General features: G+C 50.6%; 2 pseudogenes; both read right to left on the bottom strand.

Moving 5' to 3' along the window:
- Positions 1-2,264: 2,264 nt before the first annotated feature.
- On the bottom strand, positions 2,265-7,603 carry LOC120968368 (AAA-ATPase At3g28580-like; annotated as a pseudogene).
- A 6,822-nt stretch (positions 7,604-14,425) lies between these two features.
- Positions 14,426-16,450, bottom strand: LOC109763077 (AAA-ATPase At3g28580-like; annotated as a pseudogene).
- Positions 16,451-19,299: the final 2,849 nt, after the last annotated feature.

The raw sequence follows: 19,299 nt of genomic DNA, 5'->3' as shown, positions 1-19,299 counted from the left end.
AGGGACCCTTCCCCTCTGGCTGAAGCATCAGGCGGCGGTTCTACTCTGATGAGAGATGGGGGAGTGAGGCATCCTTTGCGCTGAAGTATATACCTCCTGGGCTCACCGTTGCCGGTCATGGGAACGACGTTGGAGACCCGCCGCGTCAGTTCCACTCTGATGGCGGCCTCCGCATCCGTGTCTGCGGACTGTTTTCCCCTGTACGTGGACTGATGCGGGAGAAACTTTGCATGTCGTCGTCGGAGATGTCGTTACGTGTCAGCATAAAAGAGAGGCCTACATCATTGGAGCCCTTTTTTCGAGTAAACATCATTGGAGCCTTGAAGCCTTCGGCTCGCTCGAGTATTTGTAGTTGTAGCTAAATGATTTACGGACATACATGTATTTTTGTATTCTTGTGTTTTTTTTACTGCCAGGACATGACGAATAGATCAGAGCCGAAAAATAGATTGGAAGTTTTGTAAAAAAAAAGTGCTCAAATTTTCTATTTTAACAAATACAGTGGTTTTCTCTCAGTTGGTCAACGCTGTCAGTGACGCGGGCGGCTAGTGTGTGACACATAGCTTACGTGTCAGCATAAAAGAGGGCCCACATCATTGGAGCTTTTTTTTTTTAGTAAACATCATTGGAGCCTTGAAGCAGATACATCACGAGCCAAAAAAAACAAGGTTTGTTTTTTCCTCCTCTGTTCCGGCGGGGGGAGGCGGCGATGGCCGTGTGGCGGTGTGGGACGCGGTGGGCCGGTGGTCGGCGCTCGCGGCGAGCGCGCTAATCCAGCTTGGCGGGGGCAGCTACTGCTTCGGTGTATACTCGCCGGCAATCAAGGCGTCGCAGGGGCAGGGCTACGACCAGTCCGCGCTCGACGCCGTCGCCTTCTTCGACGTGGGCGCCAACGCCGGGGTCCTCTCCGGCTTCCTCTCCGCGTAGGCGCCCGTGGGCCGCTGAAGCCCCTGCATCTTCCTCCTCGCCGGCGCCGCGCTCTGCGCCGCCGGGTACCTCCCCATCGTCCTCCTCGCCGACCCCGATCCAGCTCGTCTGCCTCTACATGCTGCTCGCCGCGCAGGCGCAGACCTTCCTATATCCGGCGGATGTCTTCACCACCGTCGACAACTTCCCCGACCACTGCGGCACCGTCAACGGCATGTCGGCATCGTGAAGGTACTGCCGTCCTGATTCCCCTCGCTGGCTTTCTTTCTTAATCTGCTACATCAGTACCTAAATGATGTGATTAATTAGACCTATAGCTATTCATGCTACAATATTAGAAGAACCATGCTCTGCTCCTGCTCCAATGTTGGAACCAAAAATCACAAGAACCATGTGTTTTGTTGGCATCCAGTTCCTTTCTTATGTGCTGTGACTGCATTCAGAATCTGTTTTGGTGGCATAGCACAGTATGCAGATGCTGTATATGCTGAAATTAGCAGAAAAATACATACAAACAGTTCTGGAAAAGTACAGTAATGTGATTAATAGACTTATTATAGTATAATTCATACATACAGTATAACCATGGTAGGAATTCTTGCTCCTTTGGGAGGCAGCGTCACTGGTTCTAGAGGAAGAGTACAATTGTGTAGGTGCAGTCACTGTTTCATTATAATTTGCTCTGCCCAAAGACATCAGAGAGGCAATAATGCAGCCTTTTTTTGCTGGCCTCGTCCTTTCAGCACCATGTTTATTTTCTGAAATCTTGTACCTGCCACACTGCGTGGGTGGAGCTATCATTTGTGTTAATTGCACGAACTTTCAGCGTTATTGTCTTGAGTTTTCAGCAAACTATATTCGCAACTCTGACGATGTGAATGTGTGTGGATCCAACATTGCACACACTTTGCTCAATAATCCGCTTCGTCTACCTTCGGCGGCGGCACAACAGGATGAGCGGGCCTGCTTGTGATTGTCACGTCACGTGCGGCAGCTTAACTTGGGACTGTCATAGAGGCCGGAGATGAGGGCGTACAGCGGCAATCAATTAATTCTGTTTCCCTGCTCAATTGATCGATCGGAGGCCCTGAACAGATCATGTGCCAGTGAGAGTCTAAGCAGAGACGAAGATTAGCAAATAACCAAGCTATCCTTAAACCAATGTTTGAGGCCAACAATATCAGCCGTTGGATCAATTTAATACTACCCCTTAAATTCGGTAGTGTGATGCACCGTAAAAAATCTCTAATCCTAACCTGCACTCTGTTTCTTGATGATATAGCAAACTCACAATCGTAAGGCGCATTTATTAGGCAGTGTATCATGTTTTGCTAGACGAGCAGGGAGACCATCACCCTGGTGTCGCTCTGGAGTGTCTGGAACTTATCGGGGAGGTTTGGCGCGGGCTACGTCTCCAATCACTTACTCCAGTCGCGAGGAGTAGGCAGGCCTTTTTCATAGCAGCGATGCTTCTGGTCGTGGGTGTAGGCCACGCCACATCTCCTCCGGTTTGCACGCGTAGCTCTACATCAGCTCTGGTTTCCAAAGGCGATGACAAGGAGTCTGCCACAAGGTGAGTTTGCCTGCACCGGTAAGCACTGCTTCGCACTCCGCTTCCTGATTATGGCATGTCTCTGTGTTTTCGGGTCTGCCGTAGCATTTGTATTGTTCATCAGAACAAAGAAGTTTTATAGGTGAGTTATATACGCCAGACTGCTGTCTTTTGTAGAGAGTAAACGTATATATGTGCAAACGACACTCAGTATCATGTTAGCATTTGGTATTATAGCATAATGTACTAGTAGTATATAGCAGCATTATAATGGCTACTTCCTTTCTGAATTAATAGTCGAGAAGATGAATGATACATATTTTATTTAGACAAACACTGCATCTGTTTGTGTTTGTAAGAGGGCACTAACAAGCTCACTATACTCCTGTCACTTCACTCGTCACCTTGTTTGATATCTCCTTTAGCTTCCTCTGGTGTTGCGCCCTTCCCGTCGACTTTCTCCTTTTCTTTCTTCTCCTTTGCTCCTCTTTCTCCTCGGCTTTCTCCGCTTCTGCCTCCTCTTCCTCATTCGCCTTCGCCTTTGCTGCTGCCGCGTCTTCCTTGGCCTGCTTGAGCGCCTCAATGAGGCCTGATAAACACTAATCAGGGTACCTCTTCTTCTTTGTCGACATTGGCATCAGGTTCTCTGCCACATCGGTGGGTGACATGTCGGTTTCCTCGAGCGGCCGTTGAATCTCCCCAAACAGACCAACAGCCGTTGAATCTCCCCAAACAGACCATGCTCCACGATGTCCAGGTAGTTCTTGACGAGCACCTTGAAGCCCTCGAAGCGGCAATAGGACATCTCAATATGCTTGTCCATCCTGCCCTGTCGGATCAGCGCCGGGTCCATTTTCTCCTTGTGGTTCGTCGTGAGGATGATGATTCACTCACGGACGGATGCTGCCATAGCCTGTCGATGAAGTTAAGCAGGCATGACAGCATCACCTTGCTTTCATGGTCCTTCAGTGGGTTATGTTAGCATTTTGTATTGTTGCATGCTTTATATGTAGCAGCATTACAAGTGAGATCACTGCATTTTTCTTTTGCAAGGGAGCACTAGTGAACAAGCGCACTCTTTTTCCTTTCACTTGTTGATATCTCCATGGTGCTTTGTCCTTCCCTTTGTCTTCCTCCTTGGCTTTCTTCACCTCTGCCTCCTCTTTCTCCTTGGCTTTCTTTGTTGCAGCCTCCTTGGCCTCCTCTGCCTCCTTCACCTTGGTTGCCGCCGTGTCCTCTTTGGCCTGCTTGAGCACCTCGATGAGGCATGTCAAGCACTCGTCGGGCTCCTCTTTTTCTTCTTTGACATGGGCATCAGGTTCCCTGCAACATCGGCGGGCGACATGTCTGTCTCCTCGAGCAGCCGCTAAATTTCCCCAAAGAGCTCGTGCTCGATGACATCTAGGTAGTTTATGGCGAGCACCTTGAAGCCCTCGAATCGGTAGTAGGACATCTTGATGTGCTTGTCACTCTACCCCTCCGGACCAACACCGAGTCCAGCTTCTCCTTGTGGTTGGTGGTGAAGATGATGATCCGCTCACCTCCGCAAGAAGACCACTGCCCGTCGATGAAGTTAAGCAGGCCTGAGAGCGTCACCTTGGTGACATCATCCTTCTTTGGCTCCACGGGTAGCTCGGGCTTGTCATCACTGTTGGCGTCCTTGTCGCTTGCGGTCTTCTTGTCCTTTCGGCGTTTTCCGGTGAGGTTGACAAAGCAGTCAATGTCCTCTATGACGATGATGGACTTGCCTGTGGTCTCGATGAAGAGCTTCCGCAATTCGGTGTTATTCTTGACCATCGTGAGCTTGAGGTCGTAGATGCCGTAGTCGAGGAAGTTGGCCATTGCGGCGACCATGGTGGACTTGTCGGTGCCGGGTGGCCATAAAGGAGGTGCCCACGCCTTGCCGACCTTGGCGTAGTATTTCTCGCTCTCCTGGAGGCTGGAATGCCATGAGGTCGTCGATGATGGCCTCCTTCTCATCAAGGTGCATGGCGAGCGTGTCAAAGGTCGTGGGGTGCTCGAGGGGGACGTGGTTCAAGACGCTTTTGCCCCGGTAAGGGTTCGAGTTGTCGCTTGCATTGTTGGTCAAGAGGCGGCATGAGCGGTTCTTGATGGTGGCAGCGTGACCCTCGCCGAGGATGAAAGAAAGGTAGGAGTCCCAGAAAAGTCGTCAATGACCTTCTCATGGCCGTCAACGGAGACCCGGAGGTTCTTGTTGTCCTTGCCGAGCTCGGCCTTGAGCTTGCGCGTGCGGCGGGCGTAGGCATCACTGAGGTAGGTTTTGTTTTGGCAGCGGGAAAGAAGTCACTGCGCTGGAAGCGCTCGGCGCCGTACTAGGACTAGGAGATGGTGATCTGGAGGTATGGGTTGAAGCATGCGGCGAGCTTGTCGGAAGGTGGGGATGGGGGGGGGGGGGGGGGGGGGGCGCAGTTCTGCACCAAGGAAGAGAGGAAGATGATGGTCGCCATCAGCAATCCGAGCCCCGCCCACCTCTCCACGATCGCCACCATCGCCGGACCTGGAGCTCCTCTTGGTATCGTGTGTTGATAGAAAGCCGTAGTGACCTGGAGACTGGATTTTGTCCACAGGATGAAACAACTTGAGACCAAACAAGTCCAATCCAGTATTTTATAAAATCCAAACCACACCAAATTGATTTACTCAGCCCATTTAAACCAACCAAACACAATCTAACAGGAAAACCAAACTGAAACTATCTATTCTCAGGCTTACCTGGACTGGATTGTATATGCGTGTACGTGTTGCATATATAATGCCAATGATTCCTGTGGTGATTTGCTTAGGTTGAAGCTAACTAGCCAAGCGTCGTCGTCGTTGGCGCCGGAGCAGGTGGGGAGGAGCTCTGAGGAGAACCGGTCGAGCAGGTTTGCTTTTCTTCTTTTTTGAGCAGGTTAGGAGGTGGCCCAGCGAGCGTTTAGCTGCTGCTGGCCGGGACGAGCACACCGCTCGGTTCGCCGGATGCTTTTTAGTACCACATCGCTCGCGTTGAAGACTACTTCGCGGTCTAAATAGTCTGGTAGTGATCCACGTATCGCCGAGGACGCAAAGCATATACACCAGCTTGCTGGTCAGGGTCTGTCGAGGCAAAACGCTGTGCATGAGGGGGACCAGAAGTATGGATTGGTGTCAGTCTTTTTTTTTCCGGGCCTTCATTTTTGTTTTTTCAAAATATCAACATCTACTGTAAAAATGGCCGGCGCACACCGACTGGCCCGGTTGCGCCGTAGCCATCAGATGCGACTTGCATGGGCCGTTTGATTTGCTGAAATGGTTTTCGCTCAGCTCCCCAGCGCCCCTGCCTCATCCCGCACCTCGGCCAATATCGCATATCCCGTTGTGCCGCGGAACAGCGCCATGCCGGTCCAAAACACAGCGCCTCGCCGGGGCCACCACCCTCAATTGCAACATCCATGGATCCCACCGCACCGACGCTCGCAGCCTACACTTGCACTGGTTCTAGCAATGGCGTGTGTGGTTGCAACATCTCACCGCAGGCCTCGAAGCTCGCCGGCTCGCCGTGGTGACATTGTAGCTTGTCGCGGCAACGGTTCTAGCAAAGCCAATTCACGGTTGCAGCACCTCGCTGCCACGGATCTAGCTCGCCGCGGTGACCTAACGCAGCTCGCCACGGTCACCGGTTTGACTCCGTCACGCCTTCCGGTCGAGGTAGTAACAACAATAGTAGCCGGTTGCAGCAAAAAAAGCCAATTCCAGAAAAAATTGCCCCGCCATCGCCGGGTAAAGCAAAAAATCGCGCCGGCGTTGCTGGCTTCAAGCCAAAAAAAATATCATCGGTTTGAGAAAAAAAGAAGCCAATTCCAGCAGGATCAAAACCGAACGAATCGGAGGGGTTCGTCGTCTAACGGAACCTGGGTGTGAACAGTTGTGCCACGTCACCATTTGCAGGTCTAATCTGTCATAAACACGATCAAAACGGTGTAAGCCACCAACCAGTGTTTTCTGCAAAAAAAAAAGTAGGCGTAGAACTTGGTTTTTGGCACGAATATGTAAACTTGTGTTTCCTTGGCTGACATTGCTGGTGAAGAGACGGCGTTGGTGGTTTTTGCGTGACCCTTGCGAATGACAAAGGGCAGGTATGAGTCGACGACGAGGTCGCGGTGGCACCGATGGAAGACAACCCGTTAGAAGTGCCTCTCGTCCTCATCGTGGTAGAAGCTAATGACGTTAGCCAGTTGGAGGCATACCACCAGACGGTGGTCCTTGAGAACTCGCCGGTGACCTCGTCATGATCGTCGACGAAGACATGGAGGTTCTTGCTTTCTTGCTGAGCTCCGCCTTGAGCTTGCGCGCGGCAGCCGCATGCGTCACTGAGGTAGGCCTCGACGGCGAGGAAGAAGTTGTTGCGCTGAAAGCGCTCTGCGCCATACTCGGAGATGGTGATACCGAGGTAGGGGTTGAATCAGGCGGTGAGCTCGGCGGTCCAGGTGGAGAGGTAGAGCCGTAGAGGCAGAAGGTCGGGGGACGTAGAGCAGAGGAAGATGACGATAGGGAGTGCCAATCCGAGCCCCGCCCACCTCTCCACCACCGCCATGGCCGGTCGTGGAGCTCTTCTCGATATCGTGTGTTGATGGAAAGCCGTAGTGACCTGGACTGGACGACATGCATGTAAGTGTTGCGTATATAATGCCAGTGACTGTGATTCGTGTGGTGATTTGCTTAGGTTGAAGCTTAGCTAAGCACGTGCAGTCGTCGTTGCTGGTGCCGGAGCAGGTGAGGAGAGAACCGGCGGGCATGGATGCAATGGCAAATGCAGAGTTGGCTAGCTTAGTTTGTAGGCAACCGGATGCGTCAGGACTCCGATCGTTAACTGCATCTTGTCACTTTATTTAGACGATTGATTGCATCTTGTCACAACAGGTAGTATAATCAATTTGCATGTGTATAATACTACTACTACAATAGTACTAGCTTTGAAAGTGATCAGGGGTCGATGCATGAGGTCGGCAGGTGACATGCATGGTGCTCAGTCGTCGGCGAGACGAAGCATCAAGCATGCACTACTTTTCTTCGTGTATGTTTATTGTCTAGATATAGAAGACGACATGCAGAGGCAGAGATGACTTGATGGCACGACGGCGGCGACGACGGAGAAGGTTCAGGTTTGCGGCGCGTAGGATTTGCATGGAGTGATTTGGTCAGGCGACGCGATGGAGAAGTTGAGGGCGGAAGAGGAGGTGGCCCACCGAGCGTTTAGTTGCCGCTGGGCCCGGAACGAGCATACCGCTCGGTTCGCCGTGTACTTTTTAGTACCACACCATGCCTAAACAAAAATTAGTACCACACCGCTCGCATTGGAGCGTACTTCACGGTCTAAATAGCCTGCTTCTGACACACGCATCGCCGATGACGCAAAGCATATACACCAGCTTGCTGGTCCAGGGTCTGTCGAGGCAAAAAGCAGTCATAACATACCTCTGGCCGGGCCAGGCCGTGGGCCTGTCACCTTAAGTTGCTGTTAAGTCGTGCATGAGGGGGCCCAGAAGTATGAATTGGCGTTAGTCTTTTTTTTTTCCTAAGCCTTCACTTTTGATTTTTCAAAATACAAGATCTGTTATAGAAATGACTGATGCTAGGCGCTGGCCGGCCAGCCCAAAATTTTTGGCGGGTTGAAGCCAAAAATTTCGTCAGTCCCAGCAAAAAAGAAGCCAATTCCAGCAAAATTGTCTCACCGTCGCCAGCCACAACAAAAAAACTGGTCAGTTCCAGCTAAAGGAAAAGCCGGTTGTAGCTCAAAATCGTGTCGGTTGTAGCATGTTGACTCCATGCCACCAGAAACGCACCTCGCTCCAGCGCAGGCTGCTGCCGTTTGCAGCTCCTATGATCGTCATCTCCATCAACGACGGCTGTCGGGGTTGCAGCACGCAGTACTGCATCGGGGGCATAGCTCGTAAGTTGTGGCCTCGAGTTCGTCGGTGTTTGTTGTGCTCATGACAAGGCCGGGGAGTACGCGGCAAGCGTGGGGCTGGTCGCAGCAAATCCGGCGCGCGGTGGCTGCTCCGTGGGTGCGACGCTGGAGAGCAGAGGTAGGGCCATCGACACGGGGGAGCAGGAGGTGGGCGGTCGTCGACGCGGGGGAGAAGGAGGTGGGCGGTCGTCAGCGCAGGGAAGATAGAGATGCGGGTGAGAGAGATGACGTGGATCGGCTGAGGAGGTAAGGTAGTAGTTGTGAGATGACGATTAGTTCGGATTGAGCCACACGAGCGGCTGGCTCAAAGTTGGGCCGATCGGCCGTATACAAATGTTTCCCGATAAAAATTCGTCGGAAGTAGAAAGTATCTTAAACATAATAAAATATTACATCAAGGTCTTTGGACCATGGAATGACCAACCGTCGGCAAAGCAACCCACTGAAACGCCAACTTCTCCCCTCTCTTATGTAAGCCTTTCCTTCTCTTTCAAATGGTTGAACTTCATGTTCCTAATCACATTAGCTTGTGCACATTGATGATGCTTCCATATGCCAGCCTTTTCTCGCAGCTTGGTGTCTCCTCCTCTTTCTCTGCCAGCTCTCCCTTCAAGTTGCCCACTGAATTGTCCAGCAAGCCATCTTCTCATATTCATTGGACCTCTTAAACTGCTGGTAGTTGAACTCCATGGCCATCTATTCCTGGGCATCCAAGGGGCAGTTGACATCGACAACTAACCTCTGATAGTTCTCCTCTAGTTTGTTTTTCTCTCGATTCAGATTATGAACTTGAAATGAACTCTCCAGATCGTCCCTTATCCTATATGTCTTGCTCTCTTAAAGGGACAAGTGCCTTCTCCATTGAGTCTGGCCACTCTAAACCAATCCACTAAATTACTCCATAATTATTCCTTCCTGCAAAATTATGAAAATAACATGGCAATAAGCTAAATGACTTAGATATGTTATAGTAAACTAGAGGAGAACAGATAAGTAATAAAAAAATCACAAGGGCAGTTGTTTTGAAACTTGGTATAAAAATATGACTACTTGAGCACCATCTGACAATTTCCATATTCACTGACAAACTAAATGATAACTATTGACCAGGGCAATTATTTGAAACATGGTTAATTAAGCACTGCCAAACAATGAGCATTTAAATTCAGCAAAAAACAATGATCAATATACAATCAACACTAAAGAATTAACACAATACAATCTCAATGAGCAACGAACAATTAACAACGACCACTTCACAGTCTGCCACCATATTAAACTAATGAACTATCTAAACAACAAAACACTGAAAGTCAAACACTAAGCATGTTAACAATTAGCAAAGTATAAATCTCAATTAATTAATAACCACATGATTGCAAACATGCAACAAATGAACAGTACAATACAGATACCAACTAATTAAACTAAGACCACACTTAGCAAATTTCTAAGCACACTTAACAAATCTAAATGAGCTTGAATTAGCACACCTTCTCAGCAAATGTGAGAATCCCTTCAAATGCAATGCATCTCTCCGAGGGCTTGCCTTGGTCACACAAGACTCAGATATGGGTCACTGCCGGTGAAATCCACATCATGCATGGTAGTAGGGATCTATACGAGCAAACAACATGCAAAGATAGGAAGGAACAGTTGAGATAGAGCTCCTAGTGAAAATCCCCGGAATCAGAAAAACCTAGCCGTAGCAAACTAACCTTGAGGATGTCGTCGTGGGAGGAGGAAACATGCTAGATGGAACCCTCGTTGGTTTTTTCTTTTCAAGTCATTCAAAGACAATATGACGCGCCATGGCATCGGCCGGCGGTCGGGGGGGGGGGGGGGGGGGGCTTGAGTAGGGGTTTGACCCTATAACGATTCGTTCGGTTTTGACGAAAATGTTTCGGTCTGTCACCTTATAACGGAGCCTGCGCCTAAATAGTTATGCTACGTCACCGTTTGCAGGTCCCAACTGTCATAGTCATCAACCAGTTTTTTCTAGAAAAAACTGGTTGGTGGCTATGACGTAGTACTGCATCATGGACCAGAGGAAGATGACGGTCGCCACCGCCGATCCGAGCCACGCCCACCACTCGACCACCGCCGCCGCCATGGCCGTTCCTGCAGCTCCTCTTGATATCGTGTGTTGATGGAAAGCCGTAGTCACCTGGACTGGACATGCGTGTACGTGTTGCGTGCCAGTGACTGTCATTCGTGTGGTGATTTGCTTCGGTTGAAGCTTAGCTAAGCACGTGTAGTCGTCGTCGTTGGCGCCGGAGCAAGTGAGGAGGAGCACGTGTCATCATCCTTGGCGTCGTTGGTGCCAGAGCACGTGTAGTCGTCGTCGGAGGAGGTGAGGTAAACCGGCGAGCATTGATCCAACAGTCCATGGAAATGAGATTACTTAATGGGAGATTACTTAATGGATGCAGAGTTGGCTAGCTCAGTTTGTAGGCAACCAGATGCGTCAGGATTCCGATTGTTAATTGCATCTTGTCATTTTATTTAGACGATTGATTGCATCTTGTCACAACAGGTAGTATAATTAATTTGCATGTGTATAATATACTACAATAGTAGCTTTGAAAGTGATATGCATGGTGCTCAGTCGTCGGCGAGACGAAGCATGCAATACTTTTCTTCGTGTAGCTGCTGCTGGGCCGGGAACGAGCACACATCGGTTCGCCGTATGTCGCCGTATGCTTTTAGTACCACATCGCTCGCGTTGGAGCCTACTTTGCGGTCTAAATAGTCTGGCAGCGACGCACGTTTCGCCGATGACGCAAAGCATATACACCAGCTTGCTGGTCCAGGGTCTGTCGAGGCAAAAAGCAGTCATCACATACTTCTGGCCGGGCCAGGCCATGGGCCTGTCACCTTAAGTTGCTGTTAAGTCGTGCATGAGGGGGGCCAGAAGTATGGATTGGCGTCAGTCTTTTTTTCCTTTTGTGTACTTTCAAAATACCAAGATCTGTTATAAAAATGGCCAATGCCCCTTTCCCATGCCGCATCTCGCCCAGTACCACAGATCTCGTCACCCTCGGCAGCGGAACAACGCCATGCTGGTCCAAAGCACCGCGCCTCGCCGACGCCACCACTCTCGGTTGCAACATCCATGGATCCCGTCGTACCGGTGCTCGCAGCCTACACTTGCACTTCAACATCTCACGCAGGCCTCGAAGCTCGCCGGCTCGCCGCTCACCGGCGCCACCACTCTCGGTTGCAACATCCATGGATCCCGTCGTACCGGTGCTCGCAGCCTACACTTGCACTACCTCGCTGCCATGGTTCCAGCTCGCTGTGGTGACCTAACGCAGCTCGCCATAGTAACCGATTCTGCTCCGTCGCGCCTGCCGGTCGAGGTAGCAACAAAAATAGTAGCCGGTTGCAGAAAAAAATAATTCCAGCAAAAATTGCCCCGCCGTCGTCGGGCTAAAGCAAAAAATTCCGCCGGCGTTCGGTTTGAGGCAAAAAGTTTCGTCGGTTTGAGGAAAAAAAACAAGCCTATTCCAACAAAATTGCCTCGGCGGCCACAACACAAAAAAGAACTCCTCGGTTCCAGCAAAAGGAAAAGCCGATTGTAGCTCAAAGTCATGCCGGTTGTAGCATGTCGACTCTACGCCACCAGAAACGCACCTCGCTCCAGCGTCGGCTGTTGCCGGTTGCAGCTCCTGTGACCGCCATCTCCAACAATGGCGGCTGCCGGGGTTGCAGCACGCAGCACCGCGCCGGCGTAGCTAGTAACTTATGGCCTCGAGCTCATTGGCGTTTGCTGTGTTCGCAACAAGGCCGGGGGAGCACGCTGCGAGCGTGGGCTGGTCGCAACAAATCCAGCGCGTGGTGGCGGCTCCATGGGTGTGACTCGGGGGAGCAGGAGGTGAGGCCATCGACACGGGGGAGGAGGAGGTTGGCTGCCGTCTACGCTGGGGAGCAGGTGGGCGGTCGTCGACGCGGGGAAGAGGGAGATGCGGGTGAGAGATGACATTGATCGGCTGAGGAAATAAGGTAGTAGTTGTGAGATGCACGATTAGTTTGGATCGAGCAGCCGATGTAAACTTGGGCCGGTCCGCCATATAAAAATGCTTTCCTATAAAAATTCATACAAAGTACAAAGTATCTCAAACGTAATAAGTATTACATCAAGGTCTTTGGAACACCAAACGACCAAACGTGGCCAGAACGACCCACAGAGATGCAAGTTCCCCTCTCTCATGTAAACCTTTCCTTCTTTTTCAAATGGTTGAACTTCAAGTTCCTAATGACATTAGCTTGAGCACATTGGTGATGATTCTATATGCCAGCCTTATTGACATGCGTATACGTGTTGCGTATATAATGCTAATGGTTGGTGTGGTGATTTTGCTGAGGTTGAAGCTTAGCTAAGCACGTGTTGTGGTTGTCGTTGGGGCCATAGGAGGAGAGGAGAAGCTGTACTTGCGATGTAATTTTTATTATATTTGAAATGCTTTGTACTTCCGATGAATCTTTATAATAGATCTGATATTTTCGTAAAAAAAATCTCACACCAATACATCAACAATTTTATATCTGGTGGCTCTAATTGGTGGGCGAATTATATATCAGGCTTGCCGATAGGGCTGAACTTATCAGTTAATCATATTTCACAACCTCAGATAATCCGTAAAAACTACAGGATAATCCACATCCAATGGATATTATCGACCATATCCGTTGGATATCCAGTTGACCAAAATCCATATCTGTATCCATATCCGACGGATTCGTGCAAGTGCAGACCATATCCCTTAGAAACGGATGTGAATACTGATCCGGAACAGGAATTATCTGTACCATTTACATCCCTAAGGGTAACCCGCATATTTGTGAGGCCAGATTTGTTTTACCGTTATAAAAATATGTTTTACATATTATTTTTTTCAAAGTTAATGTGTTCAGATACCATTATATTCACATAGGTTACAGAAAATTTTATAGCAAAAAAAAAGCCTATTTAGCGACCTAGAATGATTTTTTAGTGTTCCTCGACCTCAGCCACTTATTCTCCTCCAGACTAAGTATTATCTGATTAATTTTTTATAGCCCTAGTTCTATACCATCAAAAATAAAATAATTAAATATAGCTAACATACCTGGTGTCAAAATTATTGTACTCCCTCTGACTCCAAAAGAAGAAGGACCATAAAGTTTGTCTATAGTCAAGCGGTGTAAAGTGGACCACCTTTGTAGGAAAAACTATCAATAACTATAATACTAAAGAATATATTTACCCTAAAATAGTAATATTAAAAAATATATTATTATGTATTTACTGATAATAATTTGGCATTCAATTTCTGGATAATTTTTTTAGAAATTCGGTCAAAATTTGCACGGTTTGACTTGTTTGTCTTTATTCCTTCTTATTTGGTCATTAGTGTATATCTAAAACTAAAGAGTTCAGAAATTGTCCAGTGATGATTAAGCATTAGTATTGATGGCTTACATCTAACCTTATTTTAGTTTCCTCAATCCGTCTCATCGTTGATCATAATGTAGTTATGCTTAAATTTGGTGCAAAGTCATGCCTCTTCTGCACATGCTCATCTTACAAATTATTAATATCTCTTGCCGATCTATATATCCATCAAAACAAGCTCATCATAACGTCGGAGGTGTTCGGTGACCACAAGGTGAGCTTGCATGCGCTGGTAAGCAATGCTTCGCATTCTCTTTCCTGATCATTGGCATGTGTCTGTGTCTTCGGGTCTGCTGTAGCATTTGTATACTTTACTTCATCAGAACAAGGAAGTATTATAGGCGAGTTATATACGCCAGACTGCTGTCTTTTGTTTTGTAAACGACGCTCTATTTTTGTTCTGTTCTTACAACAATATCATGTTACATTTGGTCAGGGCTGAAAGAATGCAGAATTGGGTTGCGTAATCAGTTAATTAATGAATGAAAGGGCCAATTCAGATTTGGGTTGCTTAATTAACTCTAGGAGCAGGAGAAATTCCGATTGCTAATTGCATATTGTCACTGTCATGCGTAGTGGCGACATTGGGTTGGTGAAATGGTAATGAAGCCTGCATGATACCATGTTTATTTTCTAATTCCCTGAAAAAAAACTTGTTAGCCTTTTGGTGTAGGTAAAGCGTTGTTACAGTAGCATTTTGTATTGTTGCACGCTTCATATGTAGCAGCATTACAAGTGAGAGAAGAAAGAGATATTGTTTCAGTTGAGAGGTACATTGTTTTTCTCTCACCAAACACTGCATTTTTGTTTCGTAAGGGAGCACTAGTGAACAAGCTCACTCTTTTTCCTTGTCTTCCCTAGCGTGATGTCACTTCACTTGTCACCTTGCTTAATATCCCCATTGGCTGCCTCAGGTGCTTTGTCCTTCTCTTTGTCTTCCTCCTTGGCTTTCTTCACCTCTGTCTCCTCTTTCTCCTTGGCTTTCTTCGCTTGAGCCTCCTCTGCCTCCTTCACCTTGGCCGCCGCCGCTTCCTCCTTGGCCTGCTTGAGCGCCTCGATGAGGCCTATCAAGCACACGTCGGGGTCCCTCTTTTTCTTCTTCGACATGGGCATCAGGTTCTCTGCAACGTCAGTGGGTGACATGTCGGTCTCCTCGAGCAGGTGCTGAACTTCCCCAAACAGCTCGTGCTCAATGACATCTAGGTAGTTCTTGGCGAGCACCTTGAAGCCCTCAAAGCTGCAGTAGGACATCTCGATGTGCTTGTCCATCCTGCCCCGTCGGATCAATGCTGGGTCCAGCTTCTCCTTGTGGTTGGTGGTGAAGATGATGATCCGCTCACCTCCGTCAAGCAGACCACAGCCCGTCGATGAAGTTAAGTAGGCCCGAGAGCGTCAACTTGGTGGCATCGTCCTTCTCCGGCTCTATCAGTAGCTTGGGCTTGTCATCGTTGTCGGAGTCCTTGTCGCTTGAGGCCTTGTCCTTGTGGCGTTTTCCTGTGAAGTCGACGGAGCAGTCAATGTCCTCTATGATGATGATGGACTTGCCCGTTGTTTCGATGAAGAGCTTCCGCAACTCGGTGTTGTTCTTGACCGCTGTGAGCTCGAGGTCGTAGACGCCGTAGTCGAGGAAGTTCGCCATGGCGTCGATCATCGTGGACTTGCCAGTGCCGGGCGGTCCGTAAAGGAGGTACCCTGCTTCCATGCCTTGCCGACCTTGGCATAGTATTCCTTGCTCTCCTGGAACGCCATGAGGTTGTCGGTGACAGCTTCCTTCTCATCGGGGTGCATGGCGAGCGTGTCAAAGGTGGCGGGGTGCTTGAAGGGGACGTGACTCCAGACGCTTTTGCCTCGGTAGGGGTTCCAGCTGCCGCTAGCATTGTTGGTGAAGAGGCGGCGTTGGCGGTTCTTGACAGTGACAGCGCGGCCCTCGCCAAGGATGAAACGAAGGTAGGAGTCAACGACAAGGTCGCGATGCCACCGGTAGAAGACGACCCGGTAGAAGCGCTTCTCGTCCCCGCCGGGGTATAAGCTGATGACGTTGGCCTTGGACTGCCTCTTGGAGGCGTACCACCAGATGGTGATCCCGGAGAAGTCGTCAGTGACCTCCTCGTGGTCGTCCACGGAGACCAGGAGGTTCTTGCTGTCCTTGCCGAGCTCGGCCTTGAGCTTGCGTGCGTGGCGGGCGCAGGCGTCGCTGAGGTAGGCACAGCGAGGAAGAAGTCGCTGCTCTGGAAGCGCTCGGCGCCATACTCGGAGAAGGAGATGGTGATCTGGAGGTACGGGTTGAATCAGGCTGCGAGCTTGGCGGCCCAAGTGGTGAGGTAGAGACGGAAGGTGGGGGGCACGTAGTTCTGCACCACGGACCAGAGGAAGATGGTCGCCACCGCCCATCCGAGCCCCGCGCAACCCTCCACCACCGCCGCTGCCATAGCCAGACCTGGAGCTCCGCTTGATATTGTGTCGATTGAAAGCCGTAGTGACCTGGACTGGACTGGACATGCGTGTACGTGTTGCGTATATAATGCCAATGGTTCGTGTGGTGATTTTGCTGAGGTTGAAGCTAAGAGTGTGTTGTCGTGGTCGTTGGGGCTGGAGCAGGTGAGGAGAACCGGCGAGCATTGATCGAACAGTCCATGGAAACGAGATTACTTAATGGATCCAATGGCAAATGCAGACTTGGCCAGCTCAGTTTTGTAAAGCCAACCAAATGCGTCAGGATTGCGATTGTTAATTGCATCATCAAACATTTTTTAGACGATTGATTGCATCTTGTTACAACAGGCTAGTATAAAAATTTGCATGTGTATAATACAATAGTACAGTACGTAGCTTTGAAACTAATCAGAAATGCATGAGGTCGGCATTGTTAGAAGGGAGAGAGAGATTGTTGCGGAATATGATGGATGTATTATTGAGCCTCGAGGGCGAGTATATATTGAGTACAAGACTTGGAGGGGAAGACGCCTCTCCTGAAGATAAGGTAGGAGACGGATTACAAATCCTAGACTGCCAAATACAAGTATCCCAAATATATCTCTAACATCCCCCCACAGTCGTAGCGGTAGCATTGCGAACAACAGGAGCGTCGCGGACGGTCAGACTGGAGAGAATAGCAGCCGACGGGCTGACATCCCCCCGCAGTCGTAGCGGGAGCGTCATGGACGGTGTCGCGTCGCGGACGCGTTGACTGTAGAGGAAGCCGACGAGTTGCTCAAGCGGATGATAACCCTTTGTGCCGATGTCGATGTAGCCGAGAGCGTAGGGTGGTGTAGCCGTTGTCGAGGTAGCCGTGCGAAGAACGCCGTGGTTGATGTCGAGTCGGGGTAGCCGGTGTCGAGGGAGTCGCCGTGGAGCCGCAGGCGCAAGGAGGCGCCGAGTTAGTCATGGGCGCAGTGGTGTCGAAGAAGTGATGCGCCAGGAAGGAGAATGGTGTTGACGACGCGTCGCGCCGGGTTTGCCAACCCCGGGGACACATCGTAGACGAAGGCACGCGTCGGTGTTGCCAGCACCGGGCATGCGTAGACGGTCGCAGACGAAGTTGACGAAGCGTCGCACTAGGCTTGCCAGGCCCGGGGACACGTCGTGGACGAAGGCACGCGGCGGTGTTGCCAACACCGGGCATGCGTAGACTGGGACCTGCACGAGCTGTACGCCATGTCGAAGAGGTCGGAGAGGCCAGCAGAGAAGGACTCGACGACGGCTGCGGCGCCACTCGGCGCAGGGCCAATGTCACCCGCGGTTGTCAGAGTAGATGAAGCGGTCGGAGTAGATGAAGCGGATCGCGGCGGCGAGCGGATGATCAAGCCAATCGCGCGACGTCAGGGACGCCGCTCGGTGGAGGAGTGGTGGCGGCGGAGTTCGGGATGAGGCCGGCGACGACGGACGGCGGGGGACGTCTGCACCGGCACCCGGGCTACCAAAGCAGCGCCGACGACCGGGCAGCGAGGCCCGAGCGACCAACGGAGTAGCGGCGCCCGAGTTGAGGTGGCCGACGAGCCTGATGCAGCCAAGGACGAGGCCGGCGAGGTAGACCGCCGAGCCGCCGTGCAGACGCGGCGGAGGCGGGTGACGTGGATCGATGGGCGGGCCGGCATGCGAGCGTCGGCTATGATTGGCCGACGCATGGCGCGAGGCCGCCGGGTCGCAGCGATGCAGGTGTCCCGGTCGGAACAGGGCGGTGACGACCGGCGCAGGGCGACGGGCGGACCGACGCGCGGACAGCGGCTGGCCCGAACGGGCCGCCTCGGCGCGCATGGCCGCCGGGTCGGAGGAGAGGCCGGCTGGTCGCGCCGGGGTCGGAGTAGAGGCGCACGGGGATCGACGGCGGCGGCAGGCGACGCAAAGCGATCAAGAATAGATCGGAAAACCACAAAGAAAAACGCCGATCAAAAAACGACCGGCGAGAGAGCGAAAAAAACCCGGAGCAAGGGCTCGGGAAAAAGACTCTCTAGGACAGCCGATCAACACGGCCGGCGGACGAACCCTAGGTACGGGCGGTGCGGCCCCCGGCGGCGATCATGGAGACCGATCGCCCCGGGGGCGGCGCGGAGCGGAAGCGACGGCGCGGCTAGGGTTTGGATCGGTTAGGCTGATACCATGTTAGAAGGGAGAGATATTGTTGCGAAATATGATGGATGTATTATTGAGCCTCGAGGGCGAGTATATATTGAGTACAAGACTTGAAGAGCAAGACGCCTCTCCTAAAGATAAGGTAGAAGACGGATTACAAATCCTAAACTGCTAAATACAAGTATCCTAAATATATCTCTGACAGGCATGGTGCTCAGTCGTCGGCGAGATGAAAAGCATGGGTGACGATTTGCATGGTGCTGATGACCCCCGAGGACAAGAGGCACAGCTTAGCTGGACGGAAGACGATCGAGGTGACTCGCTGGGCCGTGAACGAGTACACCGCTCGGTTGGGCGTGTACCACACCGTAACATTAGTACCACACCGCTCGCTACGAAGCCTAGGTCGCGGTCTAAATAGCCTGGTAGTGACCCACGTATTGCCGACGACGCAAGCATGTACACCAGCTTGCTGGTATTATCACGTACGTCTGGCCGGGCCAAGCCACGGGCCTGTCACCTGAAGTTGCTATTAACTCGGCATGAGGGGGGGCTAGAAGTACGGATTGACGTCAGCCTTCACATTTTTTATACTAACATCTATTTCAAACATAATAAAAATTACATTAAGATCATTGGGCCACTCGAACGGTCACTATACCGTTGTCAGAACGATTCGCTGAGAGCCTTCCTTTTTCAGCCTCTGCTATTCCTATGTTACTTCATTTGCTGTGATTTTAATAGAACTCGACCTTTTGGTCATCCGGAAATTAAGAAATGACGATTTCTTTGAAGGAAAATCATAAGCTTTATTATGGAATAATAGTTGGCAAATATGCTATTATAAGGCTATCAACATTTCTTTTG

The sequence above is a fragment of the Aegilops tauschii genome, chromosome 7 (assembly GCF_002575655.3).
Source record: "Aegilops tauschii subsp. strangulata cultivar AL8/78 chromosome 7, Aet v6.0, whole genome shotgun sequence".
Lineage (NCBI taxonomy): Eukaryota > Viridiplantae > Streptophyta > Magnoliopsida > Poales > Poaceae > Aegilops > Aegilops tauschii.
The sequence above is the reverse complement of the archived record's forward strand: the minus strand, read 5'-3'. Positions and strand labels throughout refer to the sequence as shown.